General features: G+C 41.3%; 1 long non-coding RNA gene across 1 annotated transcript; it reads right to left on the bottom strand.

The window, feature by feature from the left end:
• Nucleotides 1-5292: 5292 nt before the first annotated feature.
• Nucleotides 5293-15280, bottom strand: LOC109497499. Its single transcript, XR_002153752.3, has 4 exons — nucleotides 14610-15280; nucleotides 13637-13810; nucleotides 6197-6420; nucleotides 5293-5628 (listed from the first exon to the last, which is right to left on the bottom strand). It is a non-coding gene; the product is annotated as an uncharacterized LOC109497499 (long non-coding RNA).
• Between the last annotated feature and the right edge of the window lie 1168 nt (nucleotides 15281-16448).

Here is a 16448-nt window from a genome sequence, read left to right on the forward strand (position 1 = left end):
ATTTAAAATGCCAAGGCTCACTTGAAACAATAAAGTCTTGTACAGTTTTCCCTTATAAGAAATTTCCCAGGTTATTTACCAAAATCCTAGAAAAATACATTGTTGTTAATATACCACAATTCCCACGAGAAAGAAATATTTACAAAATTTGCTTTGGGCAGTGATGCTACGAGAATATTAAAAAGTATTGACTTTATCACCAAGCGAATCCTTTCTCAATTTTTTTTTATTAACATCACAATAGGTTTGAAAAGCTAGAGCAGTAGGAGAAAACACCTTTGTTTTAAACAAGAACTACCTTTCTCAGCAAGAATAGAATTAGTAGCGTGGAAAATCAGGTTCATTTCAATTTCACTAATAATATCTGAAATGAAATAACGTTACAAATCTCCCCTCCAACCTTGTAGTTAGACACCTAGAGTATTTATTTATTTCCCCTCCGGAGAAAATAAGGGTGGATGTTACCTTTAAACTACATACCCATTTAATTAATGCATGCAAGGAAAATGGTTCTGCCTGCATTTAAATTAAGGCCCGAGCCTGTAGAATTTAAGGGATCTGACCTTAAAAATGAAGAAAATATTATTGTAATTACTCCATTTGCTAAAAACAAATGATGTGGCATTTGAATTTAAGACTTCTATCAAAAGCAGCTGAGGGTCTAATCAGTTCACACCTTTCCATTTTAATGGAGTTGGGGTTGAGCCATTGCATTTACAATTATCCAGGCTGACTTCATCCCTTTGAAATGACTTAAAAAGATTAGCATTCATGGATTATTTATTAGCTCCTCGTGAATGTATTTCCAAGAATGGAAACAACATATTGCATCAAAGTCTAGTTCCCAAGTTTAACTCTTTTAATTAACAGCACGACTGCACGGTGTTGTAAAAGGCGTCTGAAGTCACAGGACATTTTGTCAGGCTTTTTGCTCCACGTGTGTCTTTAGGAGCAGTCTTTGTTCCTCCCAACCTCGGAGAGAAGGCCAATCCCAGTCCTGGCGGCCGTCCGTGATGCCCTGTAAACACCGCGGTGCAGAAAGCAGGCTGCTTGGAGAGGCTGCAGCTCGGGGCCTGCCGCAGCTATCGCTGATACGGAGTGCCTGTCTCGGGCTCAGCAGAGAACTCGGTGACACGGTGGCACTGGCAGTTTAACCCAAACACACTTTCTGCCTAGATAACGAAAATGTCACCCACGAGTCCCTGACAGCAATCCCAAAGGAGCGCCAGGTTTGAGGCGGTGCTGGCCGCACGCGGCCTATCTGCCATCTGAAGGCCTTCATCGTCTGCTTGGCTGAGGGGCTCACCTCCGCGTGGGCAGAAAGTCCACACACGCTGTGCCAGACCTCCTCCGCAGGCAGGCTCGGGACAGCCAACCCTGCAGGCCAAGCCAGGCCCTCTAGTTAAAGCTGACAAATGTATTGGAGGCGGGCTTTCTGAGGGTACTAAGGTTCTTCAAAGAGAAAGCGGAATGAGAGAAAAATCAACAACTGTTCTGGAGGGCTGGATCCTACAAGAATCTCCCCTGGAAAAGCAGGGGAGATGAAAGCAACGAAAGAGGGACAGTCATGGCAAGCCTGGGATTTGTCTGAGGAAATCCTGATTCTTGGTGGCGGTTTGACCTGTGTATGCTTTACATGTAGGGGCTGTGACTGAATGTATTTTGCTATGTTTTTTTTTTTTCTTTAACCTAATGATAGAACTGATAGATATAACCTTGTGCTGTCCTTCTAGAAAATCTGATATTGCAAAATTTACAAACTGTACAAATGACGGCTGGTTCCTTGTTTTGCAAATCTTGTTTTAAAGAACCCTTCTGGAAAGTTCCATTGGTACGGTGACACCCCTATGACAGCCAAACTATAATTTGACTTATGAAAAGTTTATTTACGCGAAGAGGCATCTCTAACATACAAAATAAGACCCATCTGTAACTTTTCCCCCGGAGACCACATTGGAGACATCCGATAGAACAGCACCATTATATATGTATCCTGTCTTGGTGAAAAAACATCTGAGAACAATGTTAAAGCAAATTTAAATTTAAATGACAATTTGCCTTTACTGAGATAAAAATAGATCCACAGAATTTAAAATACAGAACTGAGATAACAGGGTCACAAAAATTATAATTCTTATTATAATTTTTACTTACTAAGTGCAAGGAATAAAAATTGGAATGACCACAAAGAAGTCTTGAGGATAAGAATCGCTATTTGGGAGAAAATAAGAACCAACCCAGAACTCATGAGAAAAATGTCCTAGCTGGCTTGATTTGTTTATTTGCTCATGGAGAGCTCAGCGATCCTGTCATGCATTCATTCACTTCGTCACGCATTCATTCATTTATTCATTGTCATTCATTCATTCATTCCCTTCCAGGGTTCACTGTGAGTAGACGCTGTGTCTGGGAATACACAAAGGTAGGAAGTATGGGCTCTGCCCTCAAAGCGCTTCTACTCTAATGAGAGAGAGAAAACAGGTCCACATAGAGCTATTCTACAAAGCAGGATATGACAAATGCACAAGGCATGTGTCCTGAGGCATGGCATCCTACTGGGAGGTATTGAGCTGACTTTGGGCAGTAGGGAGTGAGTGGCGACAAGGAAAATCCCCAGGACGCTTTGGTAGAGAAAGTCCAGTGAAGCCTGTGAAAGGATCTGTATCTATGAGTGTGGAACAAGGAGAAGGGCTTCTGTGTCTGCCTGCCTTGCCGAGTGAGAAAATGACTCAGCTCTCCTCCCGGTTTCTGCTGACTCTCCGTCCTTGGGCAAGACATCTATGGGCTTTGGGCTATTTTCATAAAATGTAGTTACCCTGACAAGTTGCGTTCTGGACAGAATTTCAATATATATCATTATAGAGAAAAATGATAAATGTAGAAATATCAGAAGAAAAAAATTAGAAAATATCACCTGTAATCCTGATACTCACTATTAATATTGTGCGAGGTGTTCCTCTAGGCTTCTGTTTATGTATCTATCTCTGTGTATTTTTTTTTTATTGTGGTAAAAACCATATAACATTGCATTTATCATCTTAACCATTTTTAGGTGTGCAGTTCGTATATGCACATCAACAGATCTGTAGAACTTTCTCATCTTACAAAGCTGAAACTCTACGCCCACGGAACTCTAATTTCCACTTGCCCTTCCTTGCCTCCCCCCAGCCCTTTGTACTTTCTGCTTCTCTGATTTTTGACTACTCTGGATACGTCACATGAATGGAATCACACAGCCTTTGTCCTTCTGCGTCTGGCTTCTTTTGCCTAGCATGTTTTCAAGGTTCATCCGTGTTGTAGCATGTGACAAGAGTCCCTTCCTTTTTTAAGGCTGCACAGTATTTCGCTAGACGTGTATGCTACATTTTCTGTATTCACCTGTCGGTGGGTATCTGGGTTGCTTCCGGCTCTGGCCTATTGTGAATAATGCCTGGAACATGGATGTACAAATCTCTCTTCGAGATCCTGCTTTCAGTTCTTTTGGGGATACACCTAGAAGTGGGATGGTTGGATCATACGGTAGTTTTATTTTCAATGTTTTGAGGAACCGCCATACCGTTTTCCCTAGCGGCTGCACCACTTTGCATTCCCACCAACAGAGCTCGAGTGTTCTAATTTCTCCACATCCTTGCCAACGCTTATTTTCTGTTCTTTTGATAGCGGCCATCTCAATGGGTGTGAGGTGATATCTCATGGTGGCTTGGGTTTGCTTTTCTCTAACCTAGAGTGATTCCTATAGTGGAAGAGGAAGTAACTTTGGCAGGGAGAACCAGGCTTTGGAGCCAAAATTTGGGATTGGAGTCCTTGCCATAGCTATGATGTTGGCTCATGTTCAACACAGCCTCACCACCATCTCACTTCTCTCGGCCATACAATCGAAGACTAATAACCACCCTACCTCTCTCTTCCATGTCACCACTGAGGAGCTTCGAGTTCATCTTTAAGGATAACAAAGCTATTAACTTTGTTCCAAAGAGCCATTCATGTGTAAACACAAGGTACTATGGGCAACTTGTCAAGATCTCCTTAAGGTCTCCAGAACAAGGCAGGACCCTGAAGTGTCATCATAGTAAACATTAGCAGCGATTCACGCCAAATCCTACAGTGACATCGATCTTAAAATCTAAACTACACTGAACCGAGCACTTATCACTTTATCTACACTGTGAGTCCGACCATATGTCTCTGCTATTCCCCCTTCAACGACTGGAAACAAATTCAGAGTTTTGAGTTGCAACTGTTTCCTTCTTGAAGCTGCTAAGACAATAACGGATTAAATAAGATGAACCAAGCAGCCATACTTCTTGTAAAGTTATCCCCAGAGATAAATGTACAATGTTGTTTCGGAGGCTGTGGTGGTGTCTGCAGTGTAACTAAGGTTGACAGACTGCCTGCATGTGGGTGGCTGTCTCCTTTCCAGCTGTGACCAACTGAATTATATCACCTGTCCCGTTTGATGTATTAGGATATGCCCAAGCTCAAGATGCATGTTGCTGCAATAGGGAAATTAATGTCCACCACTGGAGGCAATTAATAATGATTAGGAGCAAAACAGCGGGGTTAAATCTGTGCATTTAACAGAGTGTTCATACACTTTTATACTATATTTCAGTCTTGTTGCTCAAAGGGGGAAAAAAAACCCTTTTGGGGGACTAGAACAATCTTATCTTAATTAACATGTAAACCTATATGAAATGTCAAAGTCGCTTCAATGAGACATGTTTATTCATTATTTACTTAATCCTTGCTTCCTGGGGTTAGAAAAAAAAATACTGCACAAACAGTAGTAGACTAAGGAGAGAAATGTTCAGACTCACTTGAGTACTTAGTTGAACTCCCGGACTTTGTGAACAGCTGCATTTGACTCATTGATGGGGGTGAGGAATTCTCACCTCTTTTATTTTATGATCCTGCAGTTAATATACTTAAAAAAAAAAAGGCAGCAAATTGGCACACCATAGATTTGCAATGGTTGGTTTAGTGCAACTCTATAAAATCTGCATGTAAAATACTTAGCGGTGGGTAACGGTAACTGATTTCCTTTTGGTGACTAACGCGTGGATATAAATTTCAATATTAGAAATTTAAACTGAACAAGGGATTTTGCCTGAAAAATGCAGAAAACATTGAAAGCAAGTTAGGTATAAATCTATAAGACAGAGGAGCCTAAACAGTATTGATGTATTTGAACACGCATGCACCTCTGACTAGGCATTTATGTCACCATGTATTAGTGGAAAGCATACACAACACAAATATTCATTGATCAGATATTTTATTAGGAAATTTCATTAAATAGATTAAAATGTAATTGGCCACCAGCTGGACTTTATAGCTCCAAGAAGATTATATATTTAAGTGATACTGCAATTCTTATTAATTAAAAACTATGAGATAGAGGTCTTAGAAAACTTTAAAGCCCTATTTTATTTTAATGGAATCTACAAGTAGAGACTCCAAAATGATTCCTTCGTCGTGAACTCGCAATGGTGACATTGGTGTCATTGAAGTTCTGTCTGCAACCTGAGCTCATGAGGCAGTCCAGGTCTCAGGGGGATGGCTCCTCCTTGAATTCTTCCTTCAGTTGTGTCCCCAAGAGTATGTCAGCCTGCATGATCTCGAAAGAGACTCAATTAAAATGAAAAAAATTCACTCAGTCATCAGTCTTTCGGCTAACTTAACCCAGATATCCAGATAGTGGATGTAACTAAATATTTGATTGAATTTTAACAGCAGATGCAAATACGTGGCACCATTTTTTTCCGGGTGGACATTTAACATCTTGTGATGCAATGTCTACCCAGTAGTTTAGTTTCAACCATTCATTTATTTGTTTATTAAATAGCCTTCGTGTCCTGACTGCTGTTACTTGTCTATTTGCCTCAAAATCTCACCAGGGCTGAGCATGGCTAAGTTTCGAGACCGGATAAGCCTGCTCATTTTTTCAACGAGCTGTATCACTTTGACTACATTATTTTTTTTTATTACTTTTAGGAATTTGTTCATTCATCGGGTATTTTTTGAGTACTAGCTGTATGTAAAGCACTCTGCTGGACGATCAATCACAGACATGGCAAACAAAACCACAAGGAGACCTCTCTGAAACTTACCAGCATTGGCTAAGTGTGGACTTTGTGCTGAGCATTCTCCATTCATGGAGAGTAAAACGATAGGGTAGGGCATTATTCCTATTTACATTTGGACATTGAGCCTTGGGGAGATGATTCTGACCTGTCCAAGGTCACACGGTGGTGATAGCAGAGCTGGGATTCCAACCTTGGCCTTCTGTTCTCAGGGTCCTGGGGTCTTGCCTTCACACAACAGCAGTCTCTTAAGGAACCAGCTGACCCAATAGTAGATCAAGGGGTTATGTTCATGCAGCTCTTCTCTGCCAAAGATCAGTTTCTCAGTCAGTAATTCCTGGAAAGTCACAAATTAATTGAGTCTGCCCCAATTGTCAGATAATGCTGGTGCTTAAGGTGCAGCTGCCCCACCGTGTCACCACAAGTAGAAGACAGTGTTTGACCTCCACAGTGGCCCTAGCCTCTCCCCTTAACCCACTGCTCTCACTTCTCAGCTTCCCATTGGGTCCTCAGCTTCCCGAACAGTCATGGCCTCTTCGCTGCTGGCAACAGGTTGGGCAATTCTTTTACAGCTTGAGGAACTTGAGCTGTCCACTCGGCTCGCTGTTCTGTCCTCTTCCTTAGTTCTGGTGCCTCCTGGAGGCATGGATGACAGTCATCACACACCAGCCTGGCTCTAGCGAAGCCACCTGATGTGGCAGCTTCCTGCCCCTCTGCCCTTCCCCACCTTGCCAAAGAGGAAGGAATGGGTGACCCAAGAAGAGAAATGCACTAGTTCTTACACTTGGGGTGCATCACAATCTTCTGGGGACCTACTAAAAACATAGGTAACCGAACTCTTCTCCGAGCCTCAGAAATCTGTACAAGTGTGTTTTAGCACATTTCCCAGGCGATGAAGATGTATACCAAAACAAAATGAGATCCTAGATGAATGTGCATAGCACAGAGCCTGGCTACCTTAGAGTTGCCACTCAGTGGTATATTATCTATTGCTGCATGACAAATTACTTCAAAACCTGGCAGCTGGAACAAGAAGCATTTATTACCTCACACTTCCTGTGTGTCAGAAAGCCAAGAGTGGCCTAGTTGTATGCCTTTACCTCAAGGTCTCTCGTGAGGTGCCCTCAAGGACTACGGTTGGCCAAAGAATTTCAAGACTCAACTTGTGCGAAAGGCTTTGCTTCCAAGCTCGTTCATGGTTGTCAGCTGGCCCCAGATCCTTGCAGGCTATTGCACAGAAGGCACCACAACATCACGTGGATCTCTCCATAGGGCCAACCACAATATGGCAGCTTACTTTCACCAGGGTGAGTATTAAAAAAGAGAGAGAGCTCAAGACAGAAGTCATAGTCTTCCTAATATTCAGAGTAACATCTTATCAATGCTGTCATATTCCATGTTTTGGAAGAGAGTCCACACTTAAGGTAGTACACAAAGCCAAGAATGCTAGAAGGCAGGGGTTATTGGGGGCCATCTTAAAGCCTACCCACCAAAGGTGGCCAGTTTCTCTTCAGTTTGGGGAGTTAGAGCCAGTCAGTGGGACTCACCAGTGGAAATATTTTTCAGAGTTATTGGAAAGAAGATGTCAACCAGTAATCTGGAGTACTGGTATCAGTTACATCCTATAAACATTAGTTACAGTGGCCTTGGCATCATCAGTTCATCCATCCATCCATCCATCCAATCAAATAATCACTTATTGTTCACGGTCTTTTGTGCTAGGTACTGCTCTGGACACTGGAGGCACAACAGTGAAAAACTTAGGTACAGAGCCCACCTTCAGTGGATTCAACAGTTTATTTGAAGGTGTAAACAAGGAAACAGGCAACCACATGAGGAGACAGAAGCTCTGACACACCCTGCTAGAGTGTGATGGCAGTCCACTGTAGAGGCTGTCTGCTCAAGTTCATGAGCTGGTCAGGGAAGGCTTCCAGGAGGAGGTGACACTTAGGCTGAGACATGAGAACAAGAAAAGTTTTGTCAAGTGGAGAGCAGTCTATGCAGGAATGAGAGCAATGAGAGACGCATGAATTTTTCCAGATTTCAGGTGGAGGTCAGAGTAAGTCTTCCTCAAGTGAGGTAAGTGAAGGTAAGGATAGGCCCCTAGGGTAATAACATTTCCAAAAGTATAATGGAACTTGAATAAGGCAAACAGGCCAAAAAAGAAGCTTATTTTTCATCTCCTTAGTCTCTTAACTAGAAAGTTTACTCAATTTCCATTGAGTGTGGGGGCGCCTGGGTGGCGCAGTCGGTTAAGCGTCCGACCTCAGCCAGATCACGATCTCGCGGTCCGGGAGTTCGAGCCCCGTGTCGGGCTCTGGGCTGATGGCTCAGAGCCTGGAACCTGTTTCCGATTCTGTGTCTCCCTCTCTCTCTCTGCCCCTCCCCCGTTCATGCTCTGTCTCTGTCCCAAAAATAAATAAACGTTGAAAAAAAAATTAAAAAAAAAAATTTCCATTGAGTGTGATCATTAATATATTTTAATTCAATATACTGTTTTTATCTTATTTTGTGATCCTGGTAGAATTTCATAAGGATAATTTGGGTTATCATGTGCTAATCAGAAGTTCTTATCAGCAATTTCATGTCTTTGATTAATAAAAGTGGCAATGAGAATTAATTAATTAACACAGTTTGCTTTTCCTCAATTCCTTTAACTATTTTATATTTTATTTTATCTTACCATAAGGCTCTGCCTCTGTAAGTGGTCGTAAAACCTCAGTGATCTGGGGCAGGATATAAGTAAACACATACATAAAATTCTTACTACATATATTAATAATCACACTCAGGGGAAATGGACTAAACTTTCTAGTTAAGAGACTAAGGCCATCAAATCAGGGTTGAATTAAAAGAGAACATACAACAGCATCAAAAAAAACAACAACCAAAAACCAAAACCACAAGTTGTGTTTATAATTAATTTCCATAAAATATAAGAAAATGGAAACTTGAAAACAAAAGAGAGAAAAAAATATGATAGGTATATCATTGTGAGATGGGTTTGACTGCAAGTAACAGAAAACTCCAAATGACAGTGGCTTAAACAAGACAGAAATTTATTTTTTCTGTGTCTGTGGCACTCCCTCCTGTCAGAAACTTAGACTTTTTTGATCCCATGGTTCCATATTGGGCTGATTTAAGCAGTAGGTCCAATGATAGTATCTGCATTCCAAGACGGAGGATGAAGGAAGGATGGAGAAGAAGACATGGAATATCCTGTGTTACATCTTAAGGTAGATTCTTGGAAGCTGCCAAACAACCCATTTGTTTTTATCTCATTGACCAGATCTTAGTCATATGGCCACACCTAGCTGCAAGGGAGCCTGGGGAATGTAGTCTTTACTCAGACGACCAAGTCTCCAGCTAAAAGTGTGAGAAAGGAAGAATCATATCACGAAAGACAGAGTTGCAGGAACCACTCTGTCACAACAGGCACATAGTAACCAAAAGAAAACTAGCATAAAATAATATCAGATAAAACAGACGGACCTTAGGTGAAAGGCATTACTGTCGATAATGAACATCAGTACATATTTTTAAAAAGATTTCACTAGGAACTTGTACGTACTTAGCGATGAATCTTCAAAATGTGTAAAACAAGAATTGACAGATTCTAAGAAGAAATGACAAATAGGCCATCACCGAGGGAGACATTCAGTGGTTGATAAATCAAGCAGAGAAAAAAAAAGTCACAGAAAATTGGACATCACAAGATTATTCTGATGGATATACATAAATAGTATTTCTAACAATGCGAGAATAGAGATTATTTTCAAGCACACAGAAAACAATGATGCAAGTTGGCCATATTATAAGCCCAAATCAAGTGTTGACAAATTTCAGATAATTGGTATGTGTCATTTACTGACATTTACTGACAACAATGAAATTAAATTTTAACTAGGTTACAAAAAGATGATTTCTAAAAGCCCACTTGTTTTGAACATTTAAAGCATATGTTTTTTTTTTTTAATTTTTTTTCAACGTTTTTATTTATTTTTTGGGACAGAGAGAGACAGAGCATGAACGGGGGAGGGGCAGAGAGAGAGGGAGACAAAGAATCGGAAACAGGCTCCAGGCTCCGAGCCATCAGCCCAGAGCCTGACGCGGGGCTCGAACTCACGGACCGTGAGATCGTGACCTGGCTGAAGTCGGACGCTTAACCGACTGCACCATCCAGGCGCCCCTAAAGCATATGTTTTAAAGGACCCATGGTTACTCATGGTTTGTGGTGAAAATGAGAAGATGCTTAATATGAAAAATGAAAAAGAAAAATATTATCAACGAAATTTGTGGAATGAAGAACTAGTATCTAGAATATACAAAGAACTCTTAAATCGCAACAGCAAAAATCAAAACTAATCAATTAGAACATGGGCAAATGACATGAAGAATGGTATGTTACTGAAAAAGATATGCAGATGGAAAATAAGCACATGAAAACATGTTTAACATCATTAATCTAGGGAAATGCACATTAAAACTACGATGAGCTATCACTCCTATGAGAACAGCTAAAAAAAAAAAAATAGTGACAACACCAAATACTGGTAAGGATGCAGAGAAACTCGATCACTCATACGTTGCCGGTAGGAATGTAAAATGTCCAACCACTCTGAAAAACAGTTTGGCAATTTCTTAAAAAACTAAACCTGCAACTATCACATAACCCAACAATTGCACTCCTGGGGACTTATCCCGGAGAAATGAAAACTTATGTTCACAGCAGCTTCATTGGTAATAGCCAAAAACTGGAAACAAACAAAGTATCTTTTTTTTCCCAATTTTTTAAGAAGTTTATTTTTGAGAGGGAGCATGCGAGCAGGGAAGGGTCAGAGAGAAAGGGGCACTGTCAGTGCAGAGCCCAATGCGGGGAGCAAACTCACGAACTGTGAGATCACGATCTGAGCTGAAATCAAGTCAGGTGCTCAACCAACTGAGCCACCCAGGCGCCCCCAAATATCTTCCATTGGGTGAATGGTGGAATATATTGTGGTACATCCATATAATGGAATAGTATTCAGCAATAAAAAAGAACATGTTTTGATTATTGGTACATCCAATAGTCTAGATACATCTTCAGAGAATTATGCTAAGTGAAAAAAGCCAATTCCCAAAAGTTACATACTGTGTGATTCCATTTATATAACATTCTTCAGAGAACAGAGTTAAACACACGAACAAGAGATTAGTTGTTGGCAGGAGTTGAGGAGGGGATGGGCGCAGGAAGGAAACTAGAGTGGCCATGGGAAGGGCGACACGAGCGGTCCCTGCAGTGATGGAAATGTTCTGTGCCTTGGCTGTGTCAATGCTGATATCCTGGTTGTGATCTCCTGCTGTAGTTTTGTAAGATGTTACCACCCACTGGGAATACTGGACAAAGGATACAGGTGCTCTCGCTGTATTCTTTCTTTTTTTTTTTTTTTAATTTTTTTTTCAACGTTTATTTATTTTTGGGACAGAGAGAGACAGAGCATGAATGGGGGAGGCGCAGAGAGAGAGGGAGACACAGATTCGGAAGCAGGCTCCAGGCTCTGAGCCATCAGCCCAGAGCCTGACGCGGGGCTCGAACTCACGGACCACGAGATGGTGATCTGGCTGAAGTCAGACGCTTAACCGACTGCGCCACCCAGGCGCCCCACGCTGTATTATTTCTTACAGCTGCATGTGACTCCATAACCATCTCAAAATAAAAGTTTTAATTTTTTTTTTTAAATCTCGTGGGATGCAGCGAAAGTGGTACTTTCACAGAGACCAACACGTACTAAAAAGAAGAAAGGCTTAAAATTAATGATATAATCAATTAGAAAAATGACAGCACAATGAACTCAAAGTAGAAGAAAGGAAGTATTAAAGGACGGAAGTTGATGAAATAAGAATGACAAAAATACTGTGGGGAGGGCTGACCAAGCTGAAAAGTGATTCTCCGCAAAGACTAACAATGTGGACAAACCTCTGGCAAGATTCATCTCGAAAAGAGAGAGGTGCCAATTGCCAATATCAAGGAGAAAAAGGAACAAGCTATAGGTGCAGCAGACTCTAAGAATATTTCAGACAATTCTTTACTGATACATTTGGAAATATAGATAAAGTGGGCACATTTCTAGAAAAATATAATTGACCAAAGTACTTTTTTTTTAATGTTTATTTATTTTTGAGAGGGAGAGAGACAGAGTGTGAGCAGGGGAGGGGCAAAGAGAGAGGGAGACACAGAATCTGAAGCAGGCTCCAGGCTCTGAGCTGTCAGCACAGAGCCCGACGCGGGGCTCGAACTCACAAACAGTGAAATCATGACCTGAGCTGAAGTCGGATGCTTAACCGACTGAGCCACCCAGGCGCCCCCAGAGTACTTTTGATAAAGGAGGAAATCTAGTTGAATAACCATTAAAATATTTTCACATGGAAAACTCCAGGTCTACCAAACTTACAAGACATAAGTCATATGTGATTGTTATGTTACACAAGCTTTTCTCAAAACATTAAAAACAAAGGAAGGAAGGAAGGAAGGAAGGAAGGAAGGAAGGAAGGAAGAAAGAAGAAAATGGGCACCTGGGTGGCTTATTCAGTTGGGGGACTCTTGATTTCTGTTCAGGTCGTGATCTCACGATTGTGGGATTGAGCACCTCTTCAGACTCCAAGCTGCACTTAGAGCCTACTTGAGATCCTCTCTCCTTCCCCCCAGATCTCTGTCTCTCTCTCTCTCTCTCAAAAAAAAAAAAAAAGAAAAGAAGAAAGAAAGAAAGAAAGAAAGAAAGAAAGAAAGAAAGAGGGAAAGACTTTAAGTAATTTATTGAGGCTGGTATAATCTTGATATCAAATCTAGATAAAGACAGATCATGTGCTCTAAATACTAAATAAAATAAAAGTAAAACAAATTTTTTTAACAAATAAGAGATCAAGCAGAGTTTACTCCAGAAATTCACCATTGGTTCAATATTAGGAAAAATTCTCACTTTACCACATCAAGAAATTAAAGGAGAAAAACTACATGCGCATCGTAATAGGTATGGAATTCAGTAAAATTCTCAAATTTGCTCATCATAAGGATCCTATAAAAATTATTGCATGCCAGCTACAGATGACATGTGTAAGGATGCTCATAGAAGCAAAGACTGGAAAGAACCCAGATGGCCATAAACAAGAGATTGGATGAACACACTGTGGAAATTTGCAGCAAGGAATACAGCAGCGAAAGCGCATAAATTATGGGCACGACAAAGCAAGGGTGAGTCTCACGGACGTAATGTTGAACAAAAAGAGAAAATGGAGGCAAATCTAAAACTACATGCTTTCGGGGATATATAGAAAACTTTAGGTGAAACAGAGAGTGATTAACACAAAACACACAACAGTATTACCTCAGGGCAGTCGGGGAAGAGGCACCTTTGAAGGTGGCTTCTTTTGAAAACCAGACTAAAAGGGAAGTACAAGGAAGAGCACATAATGTTCTGTGGGCTTTTCCTACTTATTTTCAGTCTCAGATTTGTGGGCCAGCATTATTTCTATCTATAACAGCTACTATTTAATCCATCATTTTAGTGGGCACTTACTATGTGCCAGGCGGTAGGCAAAATGTATCATAGGCATTAGCTCGGCTTCCTTCTCCCTCATGAGGCACCTTCCGCAATTTCTCTCCTTTTCCAGATGTGGGAACTGGTCACATGGTTAGGATCGACTAGAACCAGGGTTGGGATCTGAAGCTGTTGGTCCACATGCTGTATCGCCTATGAGTTCAGAAAATAGAACTGCCACTTTTTTTTTAGAGAGAGAGAGAGAGAGGAAGAGAGAGAGAGAGAGAGCAGGAAAGGGGCAGGGAAAGAGGGAGAGAGAGAATCCCAAGCAGGCTCAAAGCACAGCGTGGAGCTCAACGCAGGGATCGATCTCACAACCATGAGATCATGACCTGAGCCGAAATCAAGAACTGGACACTTAACCACCCTGGCTGAGCCACCCTGGCTCCCCTAGAACTGCCACTTTTAAGGACTTGATTTGGGTAAAGCAAATGGCACTTGAAATACTATCCAATGCTCAGGAATGGGGATGTTAGCCCTTTTCTAGGGGACAGCAAATTCAATGCAGTAGAAAAACCACTTTATACCAAGCTTTTACTGAGTGTAGTATCACCTTTGATTGGCCCAGATGTGCATCGGCATTCGTGGAAGGTCATGGAGAGCTGTAACTCTACGCCCTGCTGTATTTCTTTAAAATTACCCTAAAGAAGCTACAGGACTTACAGACCGAAGGCATGTTTTGTTTACAATCTCACACTAGCCTAAATCAACCATAACTAAAACTGTTCTCAGAGTTCCAAAGTAACCTCTTACTAACATGATCTGTAATTCTGATTAATTTCTATTGCTCTCAGCGGGTGTGAGTTCCCATGTTTTCTTCCTGAACAGGAGCCGAACTGCTCATTTGTTTGAGGTGCTCCTCTGAGAGAGGAAGAGGTTGGGCATCTAGACTCAAGTTAATTTCCTTTTGCTCTTGTTATTATAACCACAAATGGGTAAATAAATGGATTACCTTTGCAGGTACCTAGCCTAATTCATTTCAGCCCATTTTCTCAAATTCAGTGCAGAGTAGACTGAGCCGAGGGCTCGGTGGCTTTGGATTTGTCCTCATGATAAGGATGGCTGTCATCTATTCTGCACCTACCAGGTTCAGGGTCTGGAGACGCTCCATATTCAGCATTTCATTAATAACGTATTAATAACGTATTAATTATGTTACGTAATTAACGTATTAATAACGTTCCTTCATCTGTGCCGAAGATGAAGAACTTGGGACTCTGCGAAGTGAGTCACGTTGATCAAGGCCACAAAGTTAGAAAGGAGCGAGCTGGGATTTGAACCCAAATCAGGCAAAGCTTCTCCTCTCACTTACAAGCTGCCTAGATGGGGATGGTCTTTTTGATTGGTTGAGACTAACGAGTCGACTAAAAGAACATCACACCCTAGTCTTGAGTTTTGGATCTCTCTTCTGTGTGCACTCTCTCCACGATATGGAAAACAAAGAGTTGATCTCATTCCAACACAAACACATTTCTGACCCTGAAGGCAAGGTGGTGTTTCTGTCTTTCGTTATCACTGGTAAAGAAAAAAAGAATTGCTACTAACTTGGAGGAAGTCTGTAATTCAAAGTTGATATATGCTAAATGTGAAATGGTTACTTTAAGACAATTTAATGTTTTCATTTGAAAGATGATGGAGGCATGGGATCATTTCAATATCTTCATGGTATCATCAGCTCTATAGCCGGACAAATAAATAGATAGACTTATAATATCACCATTCAAATGATTAAAAAGAAATAAAATGGTGCCAGATGTTTATTTGGAATAACCCACAGAACACATTGAAAACAATTCCTATTTCTGCAACTGGAAATTGGAATTGATCATTACTGGGCATTAAATGCGCGTATGTTTTTCTGAAGTTCCTAAATCTATTTAATTTCTGTGTTGACAGAGATATTAGACAGCTGTTTCAAAATCTGTCTCTCTTTCCTGAGCTATGCATAAGAAATCTTTATGTTAAACCACGAAATGTCAATGAGAGCTCTTCAGTGTACTAATCAGCCTGCGAGTGGAATGTGTGTGGCTGGAAGCAATAACCTTAACTTACGTTCTCAATAGTCTTGATTGCCCCACATGCACCCCCTGAAGACATGGCTGTTGAAGGCACCAACTCCAAAGTGCAGCCTGCGTTGCCAGCTCTGACGATGAGAGTCAGGGACAATGAGTTAGCAGAAGAGACGTGTTCTCCGCAAATGGCTTGGTCAGTGACTCCCTGCGTACCCCAGGGGACCGGTCCTGAAGCCTCTGCCTCTCTTACCCTCTGGCCACCTCAGTCCCATCCACCCTCCTCCAGGGGGCCTACCATGGGCACCAGATACAAGAAAGAGGAGAGCCAGCTTCGTTCCTCAGAGTTCTTTAAGGGCAGGCTGGTGGGTGAACTCGATAATTGACATCACTCCAACATCACTTAGCTTGTTTGAAAACATTTCACAGCCCAAACAAAATCTCATACACCATCGTGCTCTTTGTAGTGTCATTTGTGAAAACAAAAAGTATTAAGTTGAGATGTCTTCGAATAAGGAAACGGTTACATGAATTATGCTAAAATGGTTACGAGAATTACGCTAAATTCACACAGTGGATTATAGCAGACCCACTGAAAACACTTTACCACAATCAGAAGGTCAAATAAAAAAGAACCCCCCCCCCCCCCTCTATTCATGAGCTTGGTGAATCTTCCAAAACAAAGTTTAGTCTTTTGTCTCTTAAGATTAGAATTCTGACTTTGTCAGCACACCCAGAGGTGATCTGTTTCTCGGGAATGGACACGCTAACCATATTTTTGA

This window comes from Felis catus, chromosome A2 (assembly GCF_018350175.1).
Source record: "Felis catus isolate Fca126 chromosome A2, F.catus_Fca126_mat1.0, whole genome shotgun sequence".
NCBI lineage: Eukaryota > Metazoa > Chordata > Mammalia > Carnivora > Felidae > Felis > Felis catus.